Genomic DNA, 26719 nt, shown 5'->3' with positions numbered 1-26719 from the left:
CGTTCCAGTGGCTAATTCTCTTCACTTCAGATTTGCACCTTAATTCCGTCTGAATTTGTCTCGCTTCAATTTCCAGCCATTGGATGGGTTTAGACCTTCTTCTGCTAGAGAGAAGAGCCCGTAATTAAATATTTGTTCCCCCTGTCGGTACATATAGACTGTGATCGGGTCACCCCTTAACAGTCTCTTTGTTAAGCTAAATAGACTGAGCTCCTAGAGTCTCTCATTTTGAGGCATCTTTTCCAATCCTTTAATCGTTCTCGTGGCTCTTCTCTGAACCCTCTGCAATTTGTCAGCATCCTTCTGGAATTGTGGGCACCGGAACTGGATGCAGGATTCCAGCAATGGTTGTACCAGTGCCAGTTACAGGGTAAAATAACCTCTCGGCGCCTACTCGAAAGTCCCTTTTGGCCTTGGGCAGCACACCGGGAGCCCATGTTCAACTGGTTGCTTACCAGGACCCCTAAGTCCTTTTTGGGTCTCTGCTTCCCAGGATAGAGTCCCCCAGCCAGTCACTTTCTTCCTAGATCTATGGCCGTACATTTGGCTCTATTGAAATGCATCTTGTTGGCTTGTGCCCAGTTTACAAAGCCATCCAGAGCGCTCTTTCCGTGACCTGGCCTCTTCATTATGTCCCACTGCCCCACTCTTTGTGTCACCTGAAGACATTGCCCGAGATGAGTTTTCCTCCAGGTCATTGATAAAAATGTTAAATAGTGCTAGGGTGACCAGATGTCCTGATTTTATAGGGACAGTCCTGATATTCGGGGCTTTTTCTTATATAGGTGCCTATTACACCCCACCCCCGTCACGATTTTTCACACGTGCTGTCTGGTCACCCTAAAAAGCGTAGGGCCAAGGACCGATCCCTGCAGGACCCTGCTGGAGATGCGGGTTGGGCCGTGGGAGCAGGAGAGGGGAAGGCTGGCAGACGGGCCTGGCGAGGAGAGGACGTGGGTGGATCACGCCTCAGTGATCTGCAGAGGGCTGAGCACAGGCTGTCGAGGGGCATGCCGGGGCTCTGATCCCGGCTCTGACGGGATGTCTGTGTACACCCAGGTCCTGCTAAGCTGGCAGTTCTCAACCTTCTGCCCAGCGCGACCCAATGTTTCAAACGAGGAAAGTTCTGGGACCTTCCTCATTCCTTGCCATGAAAAAGGGCTGGAAGTGGATCCCCCCTCGGAACAGCTTATTCCCCCTCCCCCCCGAATGAGAACCCATTTCCAAACACTCAGCCCCAAGCCCCTGTACCCTGGTAGTCTCTGCTCCCTTCTGCATCGCCAGCTCTCTGAAAGCCCGAGAGAGCATTGTCCAGTGATCAGAGCACAGGACTTCTGGGTCCTATTCCTGGCTTGCCTACTGATTTGCTGTGCCATTGTCTGCCAGTGAGCTTCCCCCTGGGGGTACCAGGGAGCACAGGGCCACAAGGGGCGGGGCGGGAGGAGCTGAGGAAGGGGGAAGGCTCCCAGATTCCCTCTCCGCTCCTGCACTGTGCCAGGACAGCAGCAAGGCAGCCAAACACATTGGGGCTTGCAGCTTGTTCCCACTGGCCACCTGGCTAGGGCTGGGCCAGCGGCAGCTGTGAAGGGAGCCTGGAACCCGGCCGTGGCTGGGACAGTCAGCACGCCGGCCTGCGCCCAGCTGGGCCCGTGCCAATCCCATTCTTAGTTCATTTCATCTCGCTCTTAACACTATTGCCCAGCCCTCCCTCGCCACTGAGCTGCCCACCTCATGTGCTGATTGCACCTCTCGGGGAGGGTAGGCACCTCCGCCTCCCACAGAGACGCCAGCGCTGAGCCCAGCCAGCCCAGCAGCCCGAGCTGCCGGGGCGGAGGTGGCAGGTTGTTCCCGATCCTTAGTGCATTAAGATAGCAAAGCCCTGCCATCCCATCCCCTCTTGTAAACCAAGCGGGATCCAGGCTGGGAGGGGAGCCTGAGCCTCAGCAAAGCTTGGGGGAGCTGTGTGGGTGACCCAGGGCGATGTCTGGGTCACAATCATCCCAGCCGCTGTTGCGGATTCCACCCTGGCTGCTCTTCGCTCCGGTTCAGCTCCGGCCCGGATTTCCCCGCCCTGTGGCAGGGGCTGCTGGACGTATTGTCCTCCAGCTGAGCGTGCAGCTGAGGTCCAGCCACCTGTGGTCATCAAAGCGCCCGGGGCAGGTTTCCCTCAGAACAGAGGTTTTAATTCTGGTCTCCTGGCTGCGTTCCAGCTCAGACAGCTGCATTTTTATTTAAACTCCCGCTGCCCTTCCAGCTGGATACAGGGGCTGTTCGCTGTCACAGTGCCGCTACCCGCCACCCCAGAAGTGGCCGCTTTTCACTGGTGGCTGAAGGCAGGACCCCCAGCTTAGCTTGCCAGGGGTGCGATGAGGTTTAATGAGCAATTACTGTTGGTAAAGCGCTTTGAGAGCCTGGGACAGGAAGCCACAGAGAAACGCCGTGAGAGGACCTTCCCTCTTATCCCGTGGCAGCTTACTTTGCGTAAGAGCCTTTGGTGAGGGACCTTGTCACAGGCTTTCTGAAAATCTAAGTACACTGCATCCACTGGCTCCCCCTTGTCCACATGCTTGTTGAACCCCCTTAGAGAATTCTAGTAGATTGGTGAGGCATGATTTCCCTTTACTAAAACCATGTTGACTCTTCCTCAACGAATTATGTTCACCTCTGTGTCTGACAATATTGTTCTTTATTATAGTTTCAACCAGTTTGCCCGGTACTGAAGTCAGGCTTACACCTCTAGAGCCCTTTTTAAAAATTGGCGTCACATTAGCGATCCTCCACTCATTGGGTAAGAAGCTGATTTAAATGATCGGTGACAAACTACAGTTAGTAGTTCTGCAATTTCACATTTGAGTTCCCTCAGAACTCTGGGGTGATCCCATCTGTCCTGGGGACTTATTGCTGTTTAATTTATCAATTTGTCCCAAAACCTCCTCTAAAGACACCTCAATCTGGGGCAGCTCCTCAGATCTGTCACCTAAGAAGAATGGCTCAGGTCTGGGAATCTCCCTCACATCCTCAGCTGTGAAGACAGAGTGGGAGGACTGGCCAGGGAGATGCGGGGAAGTGGGCAGGACTGGCTGGTGGCCACATGGGCCTGGAAGATGCTGTTCCAGGTAGGACATAGCGCCACCACTTGGTTCATTTCTGAGCTGTGGGCCAGTCACCTGCACTAGCTCGTGGCCCCCCTCTTCACAGTCTGATCCTGAGCAGGGGAAGCAGGGGTCCTGCTCTCCATACCGCCCATGGCAGGGTGTCCCGGGAGAAGGGTTCTTGGAGGCCTGGAACATCTCTGGGCCTGGCTCAGGGGCTGGGGGTCACTGGTAGCGTTTCAGCCCCGGCCGCTAGCACCTGGAACTTGCTGCAGCGCCCCGTGGGGCTCAGCACCGGGAACCACACTGAGCCTCGCGGTAGCTGTTGGGCTCAGCAGAGGGGCCAGGGACCGAACGGGCTGTCCAGGCTGCACTCCCAACCACAGGGCAGGGTGGCAGACGACAGTAGCGGGGCGCTTTGCCCAGTGCACCCTGCAGCACCCTCTGGGAGCGGTGGGCTGCTCTGACGGATCATAATTCTACCTGCCCCTTTGCAGAGAAGGGCGGCATCAGGTGACTGGCCCCAAGCCAGCCAGTGGCCAAACTGAGAATAGGAGACAAGTCTGGGCCCCAGCACAGTGCTTTAGCCACTAGGCCAAACTCCATGGTCTGGACAGCTGCCTCCGCGTCACCCTCGTGCCCCCACCACGCTGACGGGCCAGAGGCAGGGTGCTGTCACTCTCTCGCTGGGACGTGAGGCGCCGTCTGGCTCTGTCCTGAATCAGTGCCGGGCTCGCGGCGTTCGCAGTGGGGGGCTGAATGCAAGGCCCCAACTGGCGGCCTAGCAGATGACAGGTGGTGCTGGGATCAGGGCAGGGTGCCGGATTAGCCCATCTGCTCTCTCATGCTCAGCGGCTTCATCAGGGCAGATCAAACCCCAGGATTAATTCATTTCTCTCGGCCCCTCTCCCTCTCTAACAGAGATTAAACCAGAAACAGATGTTCCCTCCCATCTTTCGGAGAGGTGCTGCCATTCTTCCCAGCATGTGAGATACTCCCTGTGTGGGGAGTGGAGCCTAGTGGTCAGAGCAGGGGGCTGGGAGTCAGGATTCCTGGGATCTGGCTCTAGGAGGGGAACGTGGTCTCTAGAAGCCAGAGAAGGGACTGAGAGTCAGGATTCCTGGGTTCTGTTCCTGGCTCTGGGAGGGGGAGTAGCCTGGAGATCAGACATGGGGCTGTTGTGTCAGGACTCCTGGGTTCTCTTGCTGCCTTTCAGAGGGGAGTGGGGGTTAGCGGGAGGGGGAGACCTGATAGTAAAGGCTCCTGGTTCTGACCACGGTGGCCTTTGGCATGTTCTTTAATCTCTCTGTTGCAGTTTGCCCACCCGTGAAAGGGGGCTGCGTGTCTGGGAGCGCGGTGAGCGACTTGGATGGAAGGGGTATAGAAATGAATGAACAGCATTAGGACTAATAACTAGCACCACACACCCGGGGGGCTGCCCGGGTGGGTTTGACCGGGGAGCCGCAAGGGGAAGGAGTCTGTTTGGTGTTGAAGCTGTAGGTAGGGCAAAAATCTCACGAGGGGATTGCAGGACACTTGGGACCCCGGTCGGGACTCTCACCCTCTCCCTGACCCAGCCTCTAACCCCAGGCCCTGAAGCGAGGCCTGCTCTGAATGGGGAGAAGAAAGAGCCAAAGGATCTGGGGTCTCTGACCCTCCAGCCATGAGTGAGGGCCAAGGTGTCTGATGTCGCCAGAGAAGGGACCCAGTGGGACATCTAGTTTGGGAAACAGAACTAGGCCCTGGGGCGCACCGGGAACGACTGCTCCCCCTGGGCGCCCCAGCCACGGCCCCGCACGGTCACCGGCCCGGCGGATGGGCCTGAGAAGCTGAAGCTAGCTCACCTCGAACTAACAGTGAGGCTGATTCACCGCTGGAACGACTCACCTGGGGACCCGTCGCGTGGCGTCTTGACATCCAGATGGCGTGTGTCTTCCTAAAACATCCGCTCCAGCGAGGCCACAAGCCACTGGGCTGGAAGCAGGAATCCCTGGGCGGGGTCTCTAGCCCATCCAGGAGGCCAGACAAGATGATCTCCTGACCTGCTGGGTTGAGCCTCTCTGACTCTGCGGCTGATCTCCGTCCATGCCCAGGAGGAGCTCACCAGCCGCCACCGGGCATGCTGTCTCTGTCGGTGCCCCGAGCCGCAGACCGAACTGGCTGGACTCATGGAGACCCCTAATGTATCATCCCAGCTGCGGGAGGAAGATCAGAGGAAGTGCAGTGCCTGGGGAGATCGTCCCTACAGGGCAAGAGTCTAACGATGGCTTCTTTAAAAGAGGCCAGTAGGCGGGTCCATCCGGGCAGCAGCCCGGGGTCTCTGCCTCCACTAACCCCCAGGGGCAGGGCTGGAAGGGAGAGGCCGCGCGCTCCAGCTCTTCGGCCTCCGGGGTGAGCAATACCGGCTGGAACTCGAGCCGAGAAATCGGCACAGGTGCTTTGACCTGGATCCGGGCGATTTCCGTCTCTTCCCAGGGAGAAATGCTCCGTTCTGTGGGCCCCGTCCAGCCAGGTCAGTCTCCACCTGGGGCAGTGCCACCCCTGGGGCGCTGAGGGACTCTGCCGGATGTGCTAGGCAGGGGGTCAAACACATGGATCCCAGAGCAGATGGAGGGGCCAGCTGATGGCCAGTGCATGGATTCCCCAGCTGCGAGGGCCTGGGACATGGCTTTGGGAGGCACCTCTCCTGACCCCTGCATGGAGTTCAAACCGCCTTGCCGCACGGGAAGGAGATGGGTTCACACCTCAGACCTGTTTGGTTACAGCAGTTGCCTTTGATAGCAGAATCCTCGTCAGTCTGATGGCCGATAGAAAGGGCAGGGGAGAGGGTGCGGGCCCCGTTCATATAGACAGGGGAGGGGCAGGGGGGTCATCTGGTTCCAAGCCAGCCCAATGTTCGGCGGGGGGGATTCAGGACTGGGGTTCCAGCCCGGCTCGTTACAGAGACAGCTCGGCACAGCGGTGACTTGTGGCCCGTATCAGACGTGGATTGGGACGAAGTGGGCAGAGATGGGGGGGTCTTGCCTGCGGGGGGCTAGAGGTTGGCATTCAGGGCTGTGTGGTGGGTGCATGACTATGAGCGACGGGCATGCGCCCAGAGGGCACTTGGCACCCAGAAGGCAATGAAAGAGGCTGCAAATTGACTACATGATCCAACCTAAGGAAGCAAAGATCTGGGGTGGGAGGGCGGTTCTGTGCACTGACCCCCTGTTCTAGCAGCACCCCAGACAGCTCCCCTGCGTGCTGAACCAGGCAGGGACCCTGGCATAGACCCAGGGCTGAGCGCGGGGAGCCGGGCAGGGGAAGGGCGTCCCTGGAGTGATGGGGGAAGGAGACAGTGTCATGGCCGCTTCCACAAAGCGAGGAGCTCAGGAGCTGTCCCTGGGCCAGTCTGTGCTGGGGAGGGGGCAGCAAAGGGCTAGCAGCCTGGGGACAGTGCGGGGACTCTCCTGGCTCAGCCTGGCCCCGGGCGGGACGCTCCTGTTGCTTGGGCTGGGCTCCTCCACCCCGAGCAGGGGAAGTGCCCCGGCCCTCGGGGGCGTCAGCCTGTGACTGGGCTAACGGGGATCCCGCTGGCTTGAGAACACACAGCTCCAGCTTTCTGCTTGGCTGCCCGGCCCTTCCTGGGAGCGGGGAGAGCCCACAGCACCTGCCGGAGGATGGGCGCAAGCTTGCCTTGCAGTGTGGGCCAGGTCCCTCCCCACCCCAGAAAGAAGCTGTCAGCTTCATCCTTTTCCTCAAAGGATTCCCACCCCCCAACCCTTGGGACAGTCAGGGAAACAGGACGGATCCCAGCGGGGCCCCAGGGACCATGGGTTGGGGGGGAGACAAGGCAGACCCCGGCGAGCCCCAGGGACCACAGGGGAGACGGGATGCACCCCAGCGAGGCCCCAGGGATGACAGAGAAGATGGCGCAGACCCCAGCGGGGCCTCAGGGACGGTGCGGGAGATGGGATGGATGCCCGCAGGGCCCCTGAGGCAACAGGGGATACGGGACGGACCCCAGCGGGGACATGAGAATGTCGGAGACAGGATGGAACCCAGTGGGGCCTCAATAGGGTGACCAGATGTCCCAATTTTATAGGGACAGTCCCGATTTTTGGGTCTTTTTCTGATATAGGCTCCTATTACCCCCTACCCTCTGTACCGATTTTTCACACTTGCTGTCTGGTCACCCAAGGCCCCAGGGATGACAGAGGAGACAGGATGGACCCCAGCGGGACCCCAGCGGGACCCCAGGGACAAGGGAGGGGGAGGGATAGCTCAGTGGTTTGAGCATTGGCCTGCTAAACCCAGGGTTGTGAGTTCAATCCTTGAGGGGGCCATTTAGGGATGTGGAGCAAAAATTGGGGATTGGTCCTGCTTTGAGCAGGGGTGGGACTAGATGACCTCCTGAGGTCCCTTCCAACCCTGATATTCTATGATTCTATGATGGACCCCAGCGGGGCCCCAGGGATGACGGGGGAGACGGGACGGACCCCAAGCAGGGAAACAGGACAGATCCTTTCAAGGCTGCAGAGCAGGAGGAGGGATGGCCGCTGTGGTTCTGGAGTGCGAGGTCAATGAGGGAATGGGACAGGAGGTAGCAGGTTTCCATCTGACCCCATGGCAGGCCTGAAGGAAGCTCCAAACCTTGGCTGCATCCCAGCGGCTGGTTCTCCCACCCCCACCCCCTGCCAATGTGGGGCCAGCGGAGCTGGGCTGGGCAGACCGGGAGAGGCAGCCCCGGGGGCGCTGGCATTGTAGCTGCTTGGTGTGGTGTGCACCTGCGGTGGTGGGAACCAGCTGACCCCCGAGGGTCCCACCCCCTGTGAACAGGGCGCTGCCATTTGCCCAGGCCGTGAATCACAGCTTGTGGCCTGGCGAGGCTGTGCCCAAGGCTCGGTGCCGTTCGCCTGCCCACTGCTCCCGGGGGTGAACTGGGCTCGGTGCCCGCGACCGGCTTCCCGGCTCCCTGTCCCTCCCCGTTGGCGTCCCTCTGGCTGTGTGTGCACTGAGCCGGGCTCCCCGGCGGGTTAGCCGGGCGGTTACCATGGCAGGCAGCAGAAGAGGAGAATGCTGGGCGGTGCTGGGAGACGGGCTGGGAGTGGGGGTCAAAGCAGGGAAGGACAGCGGGGAGGTGGAACCCCAGAGAGCTGGCTTCAATGTCCTGCTCTGCTACAGACTGCCTGGGTGACCTCAGGCAAGTCCCTGCACCAGTCCCAGCCTGTCGAAGGGGAGATAATCCTTCCTTGCTGCTGCCGTGTCTGCCTCATCCACGGGCAGGGACCATTTCCCACTAGGTGTCTGTACAGCGCCTGGCACAGGGGGGCCCTGATCTCTGCTGGGGCTTCTCGGTGCTACCATGCCACACCGAATACCGATCGTCTGGATCGCTAGGCCCGCCAGCTTTCGTTGGGGCAGGGCCCGCGGGAGCAGGCCCAGCAGTCAGCAGCGGGTAAGTGGCGTGGTTGAAGGTGCCGGATCAAGGCAGTTTATCACCTTCCTCTTTCAAGTCACTGTTCAGGGCCTCAGCCACCTAACCGCCTACAAACAAGGGACTCTCCCGCTGCCGGGGACAGCAGAACTGGAGCCGTAAGTGAGAGATGAGCCCCGCCCAAACTGCCGGGATCTGACCCTTCTCCCACCGCCCCGTGCCGCGTGTCCAGGCGGCCTGTGTAGCAATGCTTCGGAGAGCTGATTTATTTGTCATGCTCGTGTCACTCCGTTCTCACGAGCCCACTGCACCCGGCTCCGAGGGACGTGAGAGATGCGGCTGCTAACGGGGAGGCTGAGGGATGGCGACTCACACAATCATTGATTCGTTGTATTATAAGACTTCAGCTGAGGTCAGGACCCTGTTGTGCCGGGTACTTAGGGTTACCAAACGTGTCCAGTTTTCGACCGGAACACCCAACTCTCCTGAGTCCCAGCCCATCTGCCCTACCCACTGGACCACGCTGCCTGCAGCTACTTGAAAACACTAGGCTCACAGTCTCCCTATAAAGCATCTGGCTTTGGGGGGGTCAAGCGGCCTCTCCCTAGCCCCTCGTCTGTTGTGCAGCGTCTTGAACTGTGAGTTTGTTGAGCCAGGACCGTACCAATCTCTGAGTGTGGACAGCGCCCCGCACTGTGCCTGCTGGTGAGATTCAGAAAATCACGGCCGCACTGCAGGACCGCCGGGGACGAAGCCCGTTGGGAAGCTGAGGAAGGGATAATGGAGTCCAGCCGCGGCAGCCCGTGGTGTGTCTGGCTGTGATCCAGTCACTGGGCCAGGACGGCTAGTGCCCCGGGCCCGAGTGGTTCTGGGAAGGGAGAGAAGGCGGCTTGTTCCTTGCAAACTCCGCGGCAGCTGTCTGGAGCTGCTGCACTGTGCAGAGCACAGGGGTAAGTCCCCCGGGAGATGGGGCAGTGCGCAGAGGGTAAGTGTGGTGGTCAAAGGTGCCGGATCAAGGCAATTTATCACCCGCCGTTCTCAACGGGGAGCTCGCTGGCCCTGCGCGCTTCAGACAGGAATGAGTTAATCCTCCCAGCGCCTCCCGGAGGCCGCCAGGAGTGTCCCCATTGCACAGCTAGGCCCAGGGAGGCAGGCAGAGTGGGGATGCCAGGAGATCAGCGGGGCCCACCGGTCCTGGGCTCTTTGGAGCCGGGAGCCCTGCAGCCTGGCCAGTAGCCTGGGGCGAGTTCAAGTCCAGCGTGAGCTGGTGTATTTCCGTGGGCCCGGGAGCCCCCGACTCCTCTGTGTGTGCGGCTCTCTCCATCCCACACACAGCCCCTCTCTCGGTTATAATTTATGTCCCCAGGCAATTACCCGCTGTGCACTCCCATTTCCTGCCCCAGCTGCCGAACGCTCGGGCTGGCTTTCATTTTAATAAGGGATGGTTGCCCTCCAAATTGACATTGATTCATTGGGGCTGATTCGGGCCGGACGCTTTACGACCCGGGGCTGGTAACGGAAGGGAGGAGCGGCCGGTGCTAATCCTTCCCCGGCCCTGCACTTTAGGATTCAGCTGATGAGCTGGAGAGAGGGGGCTGGTGCGGGTGGGGGAGGGGCAGGGCTGTCTGCACCCCGCTCCCAGAGAAACAGGGTTTGTGTGCGGGGGTTAGATTGACATCAGCAATGCCCGATGTGTGCACTCGGGTCAGTGGGGGGACGAGGCGGGGGACTGTGCCCCAGCCCCTCCAGGCCTGACACTTTGTATTCTTTTGTGAAGTGAGGAGGTAACTCCGAATGGTGCAGAGCTCACAGGGCAAGGTGCACACACAAACGCACACCCAGCCGTGCACAAAGCCCAGCACGCAACAGACACACGTGCACACGGCCGGGCACGCACAAGCAGGCGGGACACAGACACAGACACACGTGCACACGGCCGGGCACGCACAAGCAGGCAGGACACAGACACAGACACACGTGCACACGGCCGGGCACGCACAAGCAGGCAGGACACAGACACAGACACACGTGCACACGGCCGGGCACACACAAGCAGGCGGGACACAGACACAGACACACGTGCACACGGCCGGGCATGCACAAGCAGGCAGGACACAGACACAGACACACGTGCACACGGCCGGGCACGCACAAGCAGGCAGGACACAGACACAGACACACGTGCACACGGCCGGGCACACACAAGCAGGCAGGACACAGACACAGACACACGTGCACACGGCCGGGCACGCACAAGCAGGCCGGCGCACAGACACAGACACACGTGCACACGGCCGGGCACGCACAAGCAGGCAGGACACAGACAGAGACACACGTGCACACGGCCGGGCACGCACAAGCAGGCAGGACACAGACACAGACACACGTGCACACGGCCGGGCACACACAAGCAGGCCGGCGCACAGACACAGACACACGTGCACACGGCCGGGCACGCACAAGCAGGCAGGACACAGACACAGACACACGTGCACACGGCCGGGCACGCACAAGCAGGCGCACAGACACAGACACACGTGCACACGGCCGGGCACCCACAAGCAGGCAGGACACAGACACAGACACACGTGCACACGGCCGGGCACACACAAGCAGGCAGGACACAGACACAGACACACGTGCACACGGCCGGGCACGCACAAGCAGGCAGGACACAGACACAGACACACGTGCACACGGCCGGGCACACACAAGCAGGCCGGCACACAGACACAGACACACGTGCACACGGCCGGGCACACACAAGCAGGCAGGACACAGACACAGACACACGTGCACACGGCCGGGCACACACAAGCAGGCAGGACACAGACACAGACACACGTGCACACGGCCGGGCACACACAAGCAGGCCGGCGCACAGACACAGACACACGTGCACACGGCCGGGCACGCACAAGCAGGCGCACAGACACAGACACACGTGCACACGGCCGGGCACACACAAGCAGGCAGGACACAGACACAGACACACGTGCACACGGCCGGGCACGCACAAGCAGGCAGGACACAGACACAGACACACGTGCACACGGCCGGGCACACACAAGCAGGCCGGCACACAGACACAGACACACGTGCACACGGCCGGGCACGCACAAGCAGGCAGGACACAGACACAGACACACGTGCACACGGCCGGGCACGCACAAGCAGGCAGGACACAGACACAGACACACGTGCACACGGCCGGGCACACACAAGCAGGCCGGCGCACAGACACAGACACACGTGCACACGGCCGGGCACGCACAAGCAGGCAGGACACAGACACAGACACACGTGCACACGGCCGGGCACACACAAGCAGGCAGGACACAGACACAGACACACGTGCACACGGCCGGGCACACACAAGCAGGCCGGCACACAGACACAGACACACGTGCACACGGCCGGGCACACACAAGCAGGCAGGACACAGACACAGACACACGTGCACACGGCCGGGCACGCACAAGCAGGCAGGACACAGACACAGACACACGTGCACACGGCCGGGCACGCACAAGCAGGCAGGACACAGACACAGACACACGTGCACACGGCCGGGCACACACAAGCAGGCGGGACACAGACACAGACACACGTGCACACGGCCGGGCACACACAAGCAGGCAGGACACAGACACAGACACACGTGCACACGGCCGGGCACACACAAGCAGGCCGGCGCACAGACACAGACACACGTGCACACGGCCAGGCACACACAAGCAGGCAGGACACAGACACAGACACACGTGCACACGGCCGGGCACGCACAAGCAGGCAGGACACAGACACAGACACACGTGCACACGGCCGGGCACGCACAAGCAGGCAGGACACAGACACAGACACACGTGCACACGGCCGGGCACACACAAGCAGGCAGGCCGCAGACAGAGACACACGTGCACACGGCCGGGCACACACAAGCAGGCAGGACACAGACACAGACACACGTGCACACGGCCGGGCACCCACAAGCAGGCAGGACACAGACAGAGACACACGTGCACACGGCCGGGCACACACAAGCAGGCAGGACACAGACACAGACACACGTGCACACGGCCGGGCACACACAAGCAGGCAGGACACAGACACAGACACACGTGCACACGGCCGGGCACACACAAGCAGGCCGGCGCACAGACACAGACACACGTGCACACGGCCGGGCACGCACAAGCAGGCAGGACACAGACACAGACACACGTGCACACGGCCGGGCACACACAAGCAGGCAGGACACAGACGCAGACACACGTGCACACGGCCGGGCACGCACAAGCAGGCAGGACACAGACGCAGACACGCGTGCACACGGCCGGGCACACACAAGCAGGCAGGACACAGACACAGACACACGTGCACACGGCCGGGCACGCACAAGCAGGCAGGACACAGACACAGACACACGTGCACACGGCCGGGCACGCACAAGCAGGCAGAACACAGACACAGACACACGTGCACACGGCCGGGCACACACAAGCAGGCAGGACACAGACGCAGACACACGTGCACACGGCCGGGCACACACAAGCAGGCAGGACACAGACACAGACACACGTGCACACGGCCGGGCACGCACAAGCAGGCCGGCGCACAGACACAGACACACGTGCACACGGCCGGGCACACACAAGCAGGCAGGACACAGACACAGACACACGTGCACACGGCCGGGCACACACAAGCAGGCAGGACACAGACACAGACACACGTGCACACGGCCGGGCACGCACAAGCAGGCAGGACACAGACACAGACACACGTGCACACGGCCGGGCACGCACAAGCAGGCCGGCGCACAGACACAGACACACGTGCACACGGCCGGGCACGCACAAGCAGGCCGGCACACAGACACAGACACACGTGCACACGGCCGGGCACGCACAAGCAGGCAGGACACAGACACAGACACACGTGCACACGGCCGGGCACGCACAAGCAGGCAGGACACAGACACAGACACACGTGCACACGGCCGGGCACACACAAGCAGGCAGGACACAGACACAGACACACGTGCACACGGCCGGGCACGCACAAACACGCAAGTGCACGCGAGCGGGCGACGCCCAGAGGGACATGCACAGACAGGCGCGCACTCGCGCACAGAGGCATGGGCACGCACGCAGGCGTGTGGGCAGACAGGCGTATGCTGTGACTCAGGTCGGGCTGACCTTTGGCAAGAGCCATTGGAGGCCGATGTGCCAGGAACCATGGCCACTCCCCGCACCGTTGCGGGTGACACTGTGCAGCCCAGCTCCCACGCTTGCTCCACCGCACCTGATCTGACACCCCCAGCAGCGGTCCAGGCGGCGTCCTTCAATGCCCAGCCCTCCTGCCCTGTCGCTCAGCAGGGCAGCCTGGCCATAGCCGTCACGAAGAGGTCAAAAGTCCCCCACCCCTTCCCTCCCCCCATTGAGTGACACACAAGTGTCAGGCCCTGGATCAGGCAGGAAATGTGGCGGCTTGTTCATCTGGCGTATGGAAGGCACGATGGCCCGGGCTGTCAGTGGCACGTGTTCAGTGCCGGGTGCCCTTCCCGCCCCTGGTACCCCCCCTACCCCCCGGCTGAATGCCAGGGCCACAGTCAGGGCTGCGCTGAGCCCCTGGCAACCAAGAGGAGACTTCAACCAGGCAGTCTCCTCCACCAAGGGTTAGCCCCTCTCAGCCCAGCAGCTGCCCTACCAGGGAGCCCTCCAGTCGTGCTCCGCGACAGGGCAGCAAACATGCTGCTGCCCAGGTGCTAAGCAGCCCCGACCTGCCATGGCACACAGCAGAGGGTGAGAGGCCAGGGCCCGGGCTGGGTTCTGTTCCCAGCTCTCAGCTCTCCTTGTGACCTTGAGCAAGTTGTGTTTGAGGCAGGGATGGTCTGGCACTATGTGTCCATGCAGCACCCAGCACAATCGGGCCTTGATCTCAGCTGGGGACTCTTGGTGCCCCTTGAACACCAATAATTAATCACAGCAACTCGTGAGCGGGTAACGCAGCGCCGCGGGTCTGCAGAGACGGGGGGGTTGGATCTGTCCGTGTTTTCCAAGCCCAGGGTCCAGGGCACGTGGTGGGAGTGAGCCAGCAGTGCAGATCCTGGCTTTCCAGGCTGTTGACACTGGGCCAAGCACAGCTGTTGTCAGGTCTCTATTGACATGGACGAGCGTGCTGGAATTGCCTTCGGTTTTAACACGTTTTATTTAAACTGATTTACAGACTTGGCTTGGACACGTTTTCAGGACAGTGCATTTATTGATTCACAAACTAAATCCAAATCATCGGGGAGCGAGTGGCGGTCACCAGTTCAGTGACGCTGCTGCCCAGGGTTGGGACCCTTTCAGCTCTCACAAGCTAAGCAGGGCTGGGTTAGGTCAGGGCTTAGACGGGAGACATCCGAAGACAACCTGCATTGGGGTGGGTAGCGATACTGGGGAATTAGGCTGTGCAGCAGCGAGCAGTGTGGGTGACTTGGGCCAGGTCTACACTCAAAAGCCGACCCAGCTACGTTGCCCGAGGGGTCATTGCCGCTTGGAGAGGTGGATCAACTCCCGCCCTGGGAGAACCCCTAAGGTGCCGGGAGCAGGGTCACGACTCAGTAGGGAGTGATCTCTCTTCCCCATTGTGGGGCTGGAAAGGCAGTGGTTCTTGGAGGAGAAGTGAAAGAGGCTTTGTGACTCAGAGAGTGGCCTTGTGTCTCTCTAACTTCCCCCTGCGGTTTCTTTTGGGCACAGTGCCCTTGGGTGCCATGGTGGATTGCTGTGTGCTGTGGGGTGCTGGTGGAAGGAGATGGCTAGCGACAGCTAACGGGTTCCATTCCAGTTGCCTTGCACACGCTGCTTTGGCCTCTCTGCCTTCCTGCAAAGGAGGAAAATGCCACTTTTTTTGCAGCCCCTGAATCCTTGGGGTCGTAGGACACAAGTGCATCAAGCTTGTTGGACTCAGCCTAGCCTCGTCATCCCCTGGTACAATTCGATTCACTGTGTCTGCCTGGGAGATGCACGGGGCGTGAATAGCAGGGACCCTGGGAGCTGTGCGGGGTGGGTTGGCATAGCTGCCAAGCAGGGATGGAGGGGCCTGCTGGGCCCTGCTTGCGCTTTCCCTGACTTTACCCAAGCTTGTTACCCTGCCGCTCACAAAGGCAGAAATTCCCTCCTTGTTAAGAAATGCTAATAACAACTGTGCTTATCCAAGCAGCCCCGGCTCCCGGACTCCCAAGGTGGGGAGATTAACTAGAGGAAGGAACCGTGTGCATTTGTCTTTTGGTGGCATAAAGCCAGCTCGCAGAGCTATGAGGGCATTGGGCAGCCATTGTTATGGGCACTTTCGGATCTCAGCATTTCCCCCAGCCCCTCGGCCAGCCAGCCCCAGGGGGATGAGCCCATCCCACAGGTGCCGTTCCCAGCCCTGTCTGCGGGTCAGGAATGTTGCTGAACCCAGGTGGGTGATGCTGCGGGAGGAGCGGTGCCCCCTTCCTTCCCTTGTTTTGTTTGAGCCTGGCTTTCGTGTGTGTTTTCCTGTTTATCTAAAGGGCTGGCCCCTTCCGCACCCAAATTGCTGGTGATCCTGGGAGGATTAAGGAGCTCTGAGCTGCTGAAAAAGCTCCTTTTCATCCCTCGCCAGGCAGCAAAGAAGCAAATCCCGTTTCCCCCTGTAATGCCAAGAGGACGGCAAGAGACTCTGCACTTCCTGTCCCAAATGGCTGCAGCACCGTGCAGCTGCTCAACAGCCGCCGCGCCCCACCCCAGAGGTGGATGCATCACGACAGCGCTCCCTGTGCACGCCAAGCCCCTGGCCGTGGACAAGGCTGTGTAAATGCTGGATCGCTACCAGAGCTGCCCTCCCAGGGGTGGGTCCGCAGCTGACCAGAGCCCCTGTCCAGGCCTTGGCTCGTGGCGGGGGAACTGCACGTGGGGGGCGACCCACAGGGCGCTGTGCGGGGCCTCCTCAGACCAGACCTTTCCCCGAGCCTGGGGGGTTGCCTTGGGGATTCCTTCCCCTGCCTCCTTGGAGGGCCAGGGCTTAGGGGAGAGGGAGCAGGCGGGAGGGGCGGGGGGATGGGGAAGCAGCACAGAACAGGCCTGTCAAGCTTGGAGGAGCCAGCGGGTCAAAGAGGTTAACCTGAACAAATCCCCTCATTGACTTCCTGTCGTCTTCAGCCATGAACTAATAGCAGGAGGCTGGGGGTGGGGGTGGCGGAGCGGGGCTGAGAGGGAAGGGGCTGCGGGGAGGAGGGGAGGGCTGCGCGGGACCCCCCACTGAGCAGCCCTTGCCAGGGGTCCTTCCTCGGATGCAGAGACAGAGCCGTGGGGTGGGGGATGGGGAGACCCAGGGGCTGTACTAGAAGAGGCCTGGGCAGCGAACCCTGCACGTTCTGGGGAGGGGACACTGCCGGGCCAGGGCCCCGGTCCTGCCCCCAGTCACCAGCTAAGGGCCTGATCCCTGTGCCACCGGGGTCAGCGGAATGGCTCTCGTTGATTTCAGGGCCCAACCCCTACTGGCTCCTCTGGATTTACACCTGTGTGACCGAGGGCAGAACCTGGGCCATATGGTTTGAATTCAGCGTCTCCTCCCCTGGCGGCTGCCTCTGGATTTATGGAAAAGGGAGAGGATTTCAAACCCTTCCAACTTACCGCCACCATCCATGCCCTCCCCAAGGGTTTGCATTTCCTCTGGTGCGCTGGTTTCACGTTGGTTTCTCGTCACTTTCATGGCCTGTGTGCCTTAGCTTGGAGAGAAGGGCGATGGAAAGAAAGGGGTAGGAGGTTTAGAACGGGGCTAGGACAGCTGCCTTCTGGGAACCACAACAGACCCGACCTCCGTGTTGGCCAGATTCGGGAGCATCCTGTGACAGGAATTTAGGAATTGCCAGGCCCCATCAGCCCAGGGGCTCATCCTGCCTCTGGTGGCCAGCACCAGCTCGTTCGGAGGAAGGGACAAGATACCCCCTTCCCCCCCACAGCAAAGAATAACTCATCCATCAGGAAGTTTCTGTCTGTCCCCCTTCAGAAGAGGGTCATTCCCTGAAGTAGAAGGAGGTCAGATCATTTCCAAAGCTCTGAGTTATTTTTCATCCTTATGATTTTGACTCTGGATAGTCTTGTTATTCGTATCCTTTTCTGGATCCTGCTCAGCTCTCGGGCCTCAGCAATATCTTGTGGTAGTGAGTTCCTCTGGCTATTTGTGCCTTGTGTGGAAAAAATAATTCCTTCCATCTGTTTTAAATTTGCTTCATTCCCAGCTTATACTTCCTTTCCACTGAGCATCCCCTGGTCCCTGCGTTCTGAGGCTGGGTGAAGAGCAGCATCCCTTCTCCTTTTGTTGCCCATTCGCTACTTTCTATCCTTCTGTCCTGCCCCTCTTTCTCACCTCCTCTCTAAAGTAACAGATCCCAGTCTTTCCAGTCCCTCTTCAGAAGCATTCCTATGCCTTTAATCACGTGACACGAAAATTGAGGGAGGGGTAAATATTGAAGAGGGCAGGTCATTGATTCAGAAATATCTGGATCACTGGGTAAACTGGGTGCAAGCAACCAGTATGTATTTTAATACAGCAAAAATTGGAAATGTACCCATCTAGGAACCAAGGATGCAGACCACACTTACAGAATGGGGGACTATGTCCTGGGAAGCCAGGAGTCTGGGGGTCGGGGTGGATAATCAGCTGAACATGCGCTCCCAGTGTGACGCTGTGGCCAAAGGGGTTACTGTGATCCTTGGACACCTAAAGGGGCAAATCTCAAGGAGGAGCAGAGAGGTTGTTTTACCTCCATGTTTGGCACTGGTGCGGCCGCTGCTGGGATCCTGTGGAATACCAGCTCTGGGGCCCACAATTCCAGAAGCATGTTGATAAATGGTAGCGGGTTCAGGGAGGAGCCGTGAGAATGAGGAAAGGATTCGAAAACCTGCCTTAGAGTGAGAGACTCCAGGAGCTCAGTCTATTTAGCTGAACAAAGAGAAGGCTAAGGGGTGACTTGATCCCAGTTGATAAGCACCTACTTGGGGAACAATAAAGGGTTCTTCAGTCCAGCAGAGGAAGGTCTAACATGATCCAATGGCTGGACGTTGAAGCTAGACAAATTCAGACTGGAAATAAGATGTAAATTTTTAACCATGGGAGTAATTAACCAGTGGTACAATCTATCAAGGGTTGAGGTGGGTTCTCCATCCCTGGCAATTTTTAAATCAATATTGGATGTTTTTCTGAAAGCTCTGCTCCAGGAATTATTGGGGGGCAGGTCTCTGGCCTGTGTGTTACCAGGAGGTCAGACTAGATGGTCACAATCACAGAATCATAGAATATCAGGGTTGGAAGGGACCTCAAGAGGTCATCTCGTCCAACCCCCTGCTCAAAGCAAGACCAACCACAACTAAATCATCCCTTCTGGCCTTGCAATCTATGAATCATTCTCAGCATCTGTCTCTGAACCCCCTCGAATTCTACTGTATCCTGTTACGAGATGGGGTGACGGGAATAGTTCACAGTATCCCCATTAAACCACTGCCACGTTCCACCCCAGAACTGGGCGAAGGGAGTCTGCTGAGTGCTTTGTGCTGCAGGGGGCTAGAGAAACACCAGCGATGACGCTGACAGCTTTGCTTGGGGATGGGGATTGCTCGTAGTGGGGAGGGGCAGCGGGCAGAGGTTCCTGGCTGACAGACAAATGCCGTTAGTAAAAGTCTGCTGGGAATTTCTGTCACTCGTCCAAAGCACATTAGCGGCTGCCAGGACTTAAGCTGATGACATGGGAGGGAAAATTGGGCTTCTAGGGGCAGATGAGAGAGGATTTGGGTCAGCGCCTGCTGGGCTGGGGTGGAGAGGTCAGAGGATGCCGGCTGCGGGGAAGTTTGTGTCTTCCAGTGGACAGGGTGTCAGATCAGCAGCAGAGTGATACACGGGGACCGGGACTAAACTCATGCCTGGGTTTGGAGGCCAGCCAGCCCAGTTCTGAGCCTTGCAGCAGCCTCTCTGGGATTCCTCTTTCCATCCTCCCCCCAGCACCTTCCCCAGCCAAGGCAGAAATGCCCTGGCTCCCGGGGAGAGGGGCTGCGAGGGCAAAGCGGTGCGTGGCCCTGCAGATACTTCAGCAGGGAGCTGCTGCTGGTTTGGGGAAGGGAGAAGGAAGAAGTGAGGGGGGAGGGAGCAGTGCCGGGGGGGGGGGACTTTTGAAGGGGGAAGAGGGGCCAAATGTTGATGAAGGAGGGAAGAGTGGAGAATGAGAGGAGTGGGGGATGGTGGAAGGACCCCCCGAGTGTAGGTGTTGGGGGAAGGGCGGCCTTGTGGCTGAGGCACTACCCTGGGACACAGGATGCCAGATTCCCTTCCTTCCTCTGCCACAGGCTGCTTGTCTGACCTTGGGCAAGTCATTGAATCAGTCCGTGCCTCAGTTTCTCTGTCTGGAAGATGCGGGTGTGGATCCTGCCCAGCCTCACAGGGTGGTGGAGAGGGTAAATTCCTCAATGAGGAGGGTTGAGGGAGAAGCATGGAAAAGCCAGTATGGGAAATAACAAGCAGAAGGCTGGCGGATTTACTAGCCTCAGCTCCAAGCAGCCTGAGCTGGACGCCAAGTGGAAGGCTGAGAGCAGCGTAGGGGGTGAGTGGGGGAAGGGCACAGGGCACAGGGCCAACGCCATGGGCCCAAGGCCAAGGGGCAGAGCAAACAGTCCCTCACCTTTCCCAAAGCTGGGTTAATGTTTGAAACGCAGCCCTAGTGGGACAGTCTGGGGCTGGGGTTTAATGACCTGCCGGATCAGCCGCATTATCAGCGCTTATTAAACCTGCTGCCCTATAAAATGATGTTAAATATTAAGCATGGATGAAAGGTTGTGTTTGGATGGGGAGGGGGCGGCGGAAAGGTCACCCTGACTGGGAAACTGCAAAGGGCTATGGGGAGGGGAGCTGCTATGTGGGGGCTCTTCTCTGTAGGGAGCTGACAGCGCGCTCCCCTCTACAGCAGGTCCCGGACCCCCGGGCGGAATTTGGGATGCTGCATCACCCCGGTCTGGCTCCCTGTCCAGGGAGATGTTATGGATCGCGGGGCCCTGGAGGCAGAGGTGGGATGGCCGGCTCCTCTGGTACCATGGAGCCATAGCCTGCAGGCTGGCTCCTGCCTTTGGCAAAAGGCAGTGGATCGCGCTGCAGAAAGCTTCCCGGCCACCCCAGCCCTGGAGCTGCTCGCTGACGCCAGCGGGATGCCTCAGCAAAGCTCTAACGGGGGGGTCCCTAAAACCACGAAGTGCCAGATTCAGTGGGGGCGGGTGCTGGCCTGTTTAGAGCAGGCTGCCAGGTGCCCACCCGAGGTAGGCTGGCACCCAGGCGGGTAGCAGTGCCCTTCAGAGAGGGACACGTGGATTTGCAAGCAGCTCCGTTTAATTCAGCCAGCACTAATAAAAAGCAACTCCTTAACCATTAACTTATTAACGGCTGGATCAGGCCCCGCGGCCATTCCCCAGCCAGTGAGGCGAGCTGGATTCTGACACTTGGCAGGTTTATGCGAAGCCAGCACGCAAGGTCACAGGATACATCCGCCCTGGCCCGCGCTTAGCGCTGGCTCCGGCTGGCAGGTGCCCCGGGGGAGTGATGGCGCTGCAGACCAAAGCCCTGTGCTTATCCCTGGGCCGCAGCCGCCTGACACACACTCCCAGTGGGCCTCAGTCCAGCCCTCAGGGCCAGAGCTTGGCCTCTCGGCCACTGGGGCCAGTGGTGCTTGGGGTGAGGATCCTTGCCCAGTGGGAATTGGCTGAGATCCACCAACTCATGTCACCTGCCAGACGGGGGCAGCCGGTCAGCCAGCGCTGACTGAGCACCAGTGACCTCCAGGTGACCTGCCCAGACCCAGCCCCTGTCGAATCCCCCCAGCAGCTGCATGGAGCCCTCAGTCTGTGCTCTCTGGTTGCCAGGAGGGGCCTGCCCCCCATTGCACAGGGCAGGAGTCCTGCAAGCCCACTGTGCTTGGACCAGTGGCTCCCTAGACCGGGGCAGGACTGGGATAGGAGTCTCTGCTTCTGGATGTCACTTTGTGTCAGGAGAGCCACTCACAGCTGGTGGGAGCCTGGGGCTCATGTACCCCAACCCTTAGGGAAGGGATAATATACCCCCGTGGTTGGGGCCCAGGCTGGGCCCCAGGAGACCTGGGTTCAATCCCCTGTCCTGTTGTGTGACCCTGGGCAAGCCCCATCTCTTCCTGCACTTTGTCTATTTTGATTGGGAGCTCCTCAGTGAGACTGTCTCTCCCTCTGTATTCGTACAGTGCTCCGCCCTGGATCTCGGTTGGGACTTCTCCTTGCCCCTCTTTCAAAACCGACCAGTTAGCCAGCAGAACTCACTGCCGAGACCAGTGAGGCCGAGAACTGGGGAAGATTCAAAGAGGCCTTGGGACATCTGAAATATCTGGGCTGTCAGAAATACCAGAGTTAGAAAAGTTCATGCCAAAGGACCAGCGGCAGGGTGTTACACCTTCGGCTTCAGGGCGTCAGCTGATCTCTAACTATCGGAGACCAGGGAGAGACCTGCATGGGGGGCAGATTGGCCCACAGCTGCTCCCTCAGGGTTCTCACACCTTCCCCTGAAGCATCTAATGTTGGCCACTGCCCAAGACAGGACACTGGGCGCGATGAACCCAGTCTGATCCCGCCTGGCAGTACTTGTGTTTGTGCCCCACAGCTGACAGGCTCCCTTAGCGCCAGTTGCCTCGCTGTCCCTCTTGACCTGCCCCCGAATCCCCCTGCCAATGTCTGTGGCTGTTACTATCCTGCTGTCCTGTTCGCTTCCCTTCCGAGCAGATGGGGAAACTGAGTCCTGGGGGAGCTGGGGACCCTGACTCTGCACAAAGTGCTGTCCAACAGGCAGTGGGAACAGACTAGTCAAGAGAGAGGGACAATTCTCCTCCCCGCCCCCAGCCTCAGAAATCTCTGGGGTGATTTGTAACAGCAGCAGAGAAAAACCTTGCCCTTTAGAAGCGTGATCGTTGTTATCACTGCGTGTCTTACGGTACCGTCCAAAGGACCCCGCCGAGATCAGGAGCTGGGAGCTGCACAGACACCTGGTGAGAGACAGTCCCTGCATGGGCCACGCGTGAGCCACCCATCTGGGGAGGCTAGCCCCTGGCCCCGCCCCTTCTGCCCGAAGCCCCTCCCCTCTCCCCCACCAGAGCCCCTGAGCCTCCCACCGCAGCTAGCCCCCACCACCCGCCCGCAACTCCCCCAGCCCCGGAGCGCCAGGTGGCTTGAGCACCAGGCCCAGCTGTCCTGAGTCCTGGGCCGCAGGCTGGCCCACCCTAGCCCCAGCCTGAGCCACGGGGGAAGAGCGGGAAGCAGGAGGGGGCCTCAGGGCAAAGCGTGGGTGGGGCCTCCCCTGGCCTGCAATACCTGCCGCCCATGACTCCCTGCCCTGACGACCTTAGATGGACAAGACAAAGGGGTAGAGGGAAAGGCAAGAGACCTGATGGTCTCCCTGTAATCATAACATCCAGCTGCCCCAAGCACTGGGGCTAGACGTTCTTGCTGTCTCTAGCCCCTCTACCCATGGGGCGGGGAGCCTGTATAGCATTGCTGAACCTATCCTGCCCCAGGGGTTGTCAGCATGGCTGGCTTACAGTGAAGATGTGGAGGCCCAGAGAGGTGAAGAGGTTTGCCCGAGCCCAGAGCCAGGAATTGAGCTCCCGACTCCTGAGTCTAAGCTCAGGGTCTCAACCATCAGCCCAGATCACCTTCCAGTCTGTCGGGAAGATGCTCTACCGAATAAAATTGCACAGCATCCTCTTCTGCAGCCGGTGAGCAGATTAAATAATTAGCTTACCCCAGGTCAATGGGGTGAATCTTTAACGGATTCCCAGTGAAAAGATGAAAAAATTAGCACTATTCAAAATCAATGCAGCCCTTATTATGTGGATTAAAAACTAGCTACTGGCCTCCAAACATAACTGTCGATGGGGAACTAGCAGCGAATGGGGTGTTTCTAGCGGAGTCCCAGAGGGGCTGGTTCTTGACTTAACGACAGTCAATATTTTGATCAATGGTCTGGAAGAAAATGTCACATAACTGTTGTTAAAGTTTGCATATGACACCAAGATTGGTGGCTGGGTGGTAAATACTGAGGACAGGGCTCTGATCGAGAGCTAGCTGGATCGCTTAGTAAGCTGGGCACAATCAAACAATCTGCCTTTTTAATACAGCCAGTGGAAGGTCATACATCCCGGGACAAAGAATATGGGTCGTACTTAGAAGAAGGGCGACTCTCCCTGGGAACGCAGCAACTGGAATAGGACTTAGGCGTCATGATGGAAACCAACAGAGTTCCCGGCTCGATGCTGTGGCAAAAAGGGTGTAAGTGGGAATGCGGACTAGAAGGGATGCAGTGATCCCTGCACACAGCGCTGGTGAGACCCCTGCTGCAATATCGTACCCAGTTCTGGTGTCATAGAATCCTAGGACAGGAAGGGACCTCGAGAAGTCTCTAGTCCAGCCCCCTGCACTCATGGCAGGACTAAGGATTATCTAGACCATCCCTGACAGGTGTTTGTCCAACCTGCTCTTAAAAATCCCCAATGATGGAGATTCCACCACCTCCCTAGGCAATTTACTCCAGTGCTGAACCACTGTGACAGGAAGTTTTTCCTAATGTCCAACCTAAACCTCCCTTGCTGCAATTTAAGCCCATTGCTTCTTGTCCTGTCCTCAGAGGTTAAGGGGAACAATTTATCTCCCTCCTCCTTGTAACAACCTTTTATGTACTTGAAAACTGTTAGCATGTCCCCACTCAGTCTTCTCTTTGCTAGACTAAACAAACCCGATTGTTTCAATCTTCCCTCGGAGGTCATGTTTTCTAGACTTTAATCATTTGTGTTGCTCTTGTCCATGCTACAAAAAGGATGTTAACAAATGGAGCGGGTGCAGAGAGGAGGTACAGGAATGATTTGAGGTCTGGAAATCTTGTAAGAGCTTAATCTGTTTAGCTTACTGAAGAGAAGGCTAAGGGGTGACTTGATCATGGTCTGGGAGCTGGTAACAAGGGGCTCTTCAAACATGAGGACAAAGAAATAACAAGATCCTGGGGCTGAAGACTGAAGCCAGAACAGTTCAAATTGGAAACAAGACATGAATTTGTAGCGGTGAGAGGGATTAACCACGGACCAGGGTGTGGTTCCTCTGCCACTTGGAGTCTTTCCGTCGGGACTGGGTGCCTCTTTCGAAAAACTCTGTTCTTGCTCCACCACAAGCTGTTGGGCTCGGTCATCTTCACGTGCACTGCGGGCATGGCTGGGGGAGATTGGCCGGGCTAGGCAAGAGGTTGGATGAGATGATCGCAGAGTGGTGAAAGTGGAGGGCAGAGAAGTAGCTGGCTAGAGGAGAGAGGAGCCCCGGGGGGCTCTCAGGAGCCTCCTGATCGGCTCAGTTTGCTGATGTCAGAAGAGAAGGGTTGGGGATTGGTCTACAACAACTATTTCAGTGGCCACCATGGTTGGGGCCGTCTAAATCCCACCTGCACAACCTAACTCCCGGTCAACCAGGGATGTGCCATGGATACTTGCTCAGTGTTGTGAAGGGGATCTGCAAAGGGAACAATGCCCTGCTGTCTCAGGCTCTCCTGCAGCTGCCTTCTGCCCAAAGCTTGCCCTTATCTACCCTAGAGTCCTGCTTGGGTCACGTGACCTCACTGGATATCTCACACGTTGGGCTGAGATCCGGCTCCCCTTAAAGGGCCAGGCCTCCAGAGGCATGCCCCTTTTTTGTTTTTTTTCAGATGGGGAAAGATGATTGGATGATTTTTTCCCCCTCCTACTTTCTTATTTCCATAGGGATTCCAAGTCTGATCTGTGCTGTTTTTTCCTGGAAGACTGGGAAAGACATGGGATTGTGGCACCCCACCTGCCAAGGGAGTGAGACCTGAGCTCCTGAGAGGGATGGGGCGATAGGGAAAATGCTTGTGCAGGGAGGAAAGCATCCTTGGTGGCAGATTGAATACATCTTCCCCATCAATCAACACCTGAGCAAGCTCCCCTCCAGCTCCCCAGTCCTCCAAAGAGACCTCCATCTGAAACAGGCAAGGCCACATTTGTAAGGGAGGTGGGAAGATACGTAAAGAAACATTCCAAGCACCTTTTAGTTCAATTTCACTCATTGTAAAGAAGCACAAAGGGCAACTCCTACCCCAATAGTCTTCCTTAGGGTGGAACAACGACAAGCCTGCGCCACATTGTCAACCTCAGAGTGCGTAAGGTGGGGACGCTTGTACGACTAAGCTGCAATCAAACATATTTCTGGGGTTTCTGCTTGAGTTGTGCTGAGACGTGTCCGGAGATGGTAGAGCTTTGAGGCGGAACGGCCGGGTCCCCATCTCCGGTGTCGGTGCACAACTTTTCCCCATAGGGTGTTTCTTCCCCAGAGCCTTGTACAATTTAAACTGATAACGAGTTCTTATACAGCACTTTCCATCTGTGGCTCCCGCCCAGCCCCCTGGTCCTGTGCGATCACTGGTCTGTGTTTGTACAGCGCCGTCTGTGCAAGGTGGGGAAAGACAGGCCCAGACAGGGGAAGTCACTTGCCCCAGGCCAGTGGCCAAGCTGAGAATAGAAGCCAGGGCTCCTGCTCCATTCCACAGGCCCGTATCTTGTCCTTGAACAGAGCTTGTGCCTTGAGGAAATTGTTCCTGTTACCTAGCCAATAATGCGTCCTTGCTCAGCAGCACCGTGTTACTCCTGGTTGGGATAACAACACCTAGCCCCTGTATGGCGTTTCCCGTTTCCAAATCTCCCTCCGTATGCGGAGCCAAATTCAGCTGTGCGTAACTCTGCCCCAGTCTGCAGAGTGACCCCCGTTCTGAGTACGACCTGTTAGCTAGTCCTCACCCCAGCCCTGCGAGGGAGGTACCTACCCCTGGGGTTCTCCTTACCGAGCTCTGGGGTCACCCCCCCCCAAATCCAGCACCGCCCCAGCCTCTTGATCATTCCTGATGTCTGCCCGAGGACGGAACCCCCTCCTGCCAGGAGCTCCCCTATGGCCCGAGACGAAGGAAAGCCACGTGTAATAACAACATGAAGATGCTGATTCAAATCCAGGATGTTGCAAGCAATGGCTGTCACCTCCCCTTGCTCTCACCCTGCCCATCCTCGCCCCTACATGGGTCTGCCCTGTCCAGTGACTAGAGACCATCTGTGCATCGTATTACTCAGCGTTTGACTGACAGTTCCCCTGGGCAATCT

At 58.5% G+C, this 26719-nt stretch overlaps 1 protein-coding gene across 1 annotated transcript in view; it reads left to right on the top strand.

The window, feature by feature from the left end:
* The window catches only part of ARID3C (AT-rich interaction domain 3C), a 137068-nt gene that overhangs the window by 28413 nt on the left and 81936 nt on the right, over positions 1 to 26719 (top strand). The window lies entirely within an intron of this gene.

The sequence above is a fragment of the Eretmochelys imbricata genome, chromosome 5 (assembly GCF_965152235.1).
Source record: "Eretmochelys imbricata isolate rEreImb1 chromosome 5, rEreImb1.hap1, whole genome shotgun sequence".
NCBI classification, from domain to species: domain Eukaryota; kingdom Metazoa; phylum Chordata; order Testudines; family Cheloniidae; genus Eretmochelys; species Eretmochelys imbricata.
This window is presented reverse-complemented; position numbering and strand designations above follow the sequence as displayed.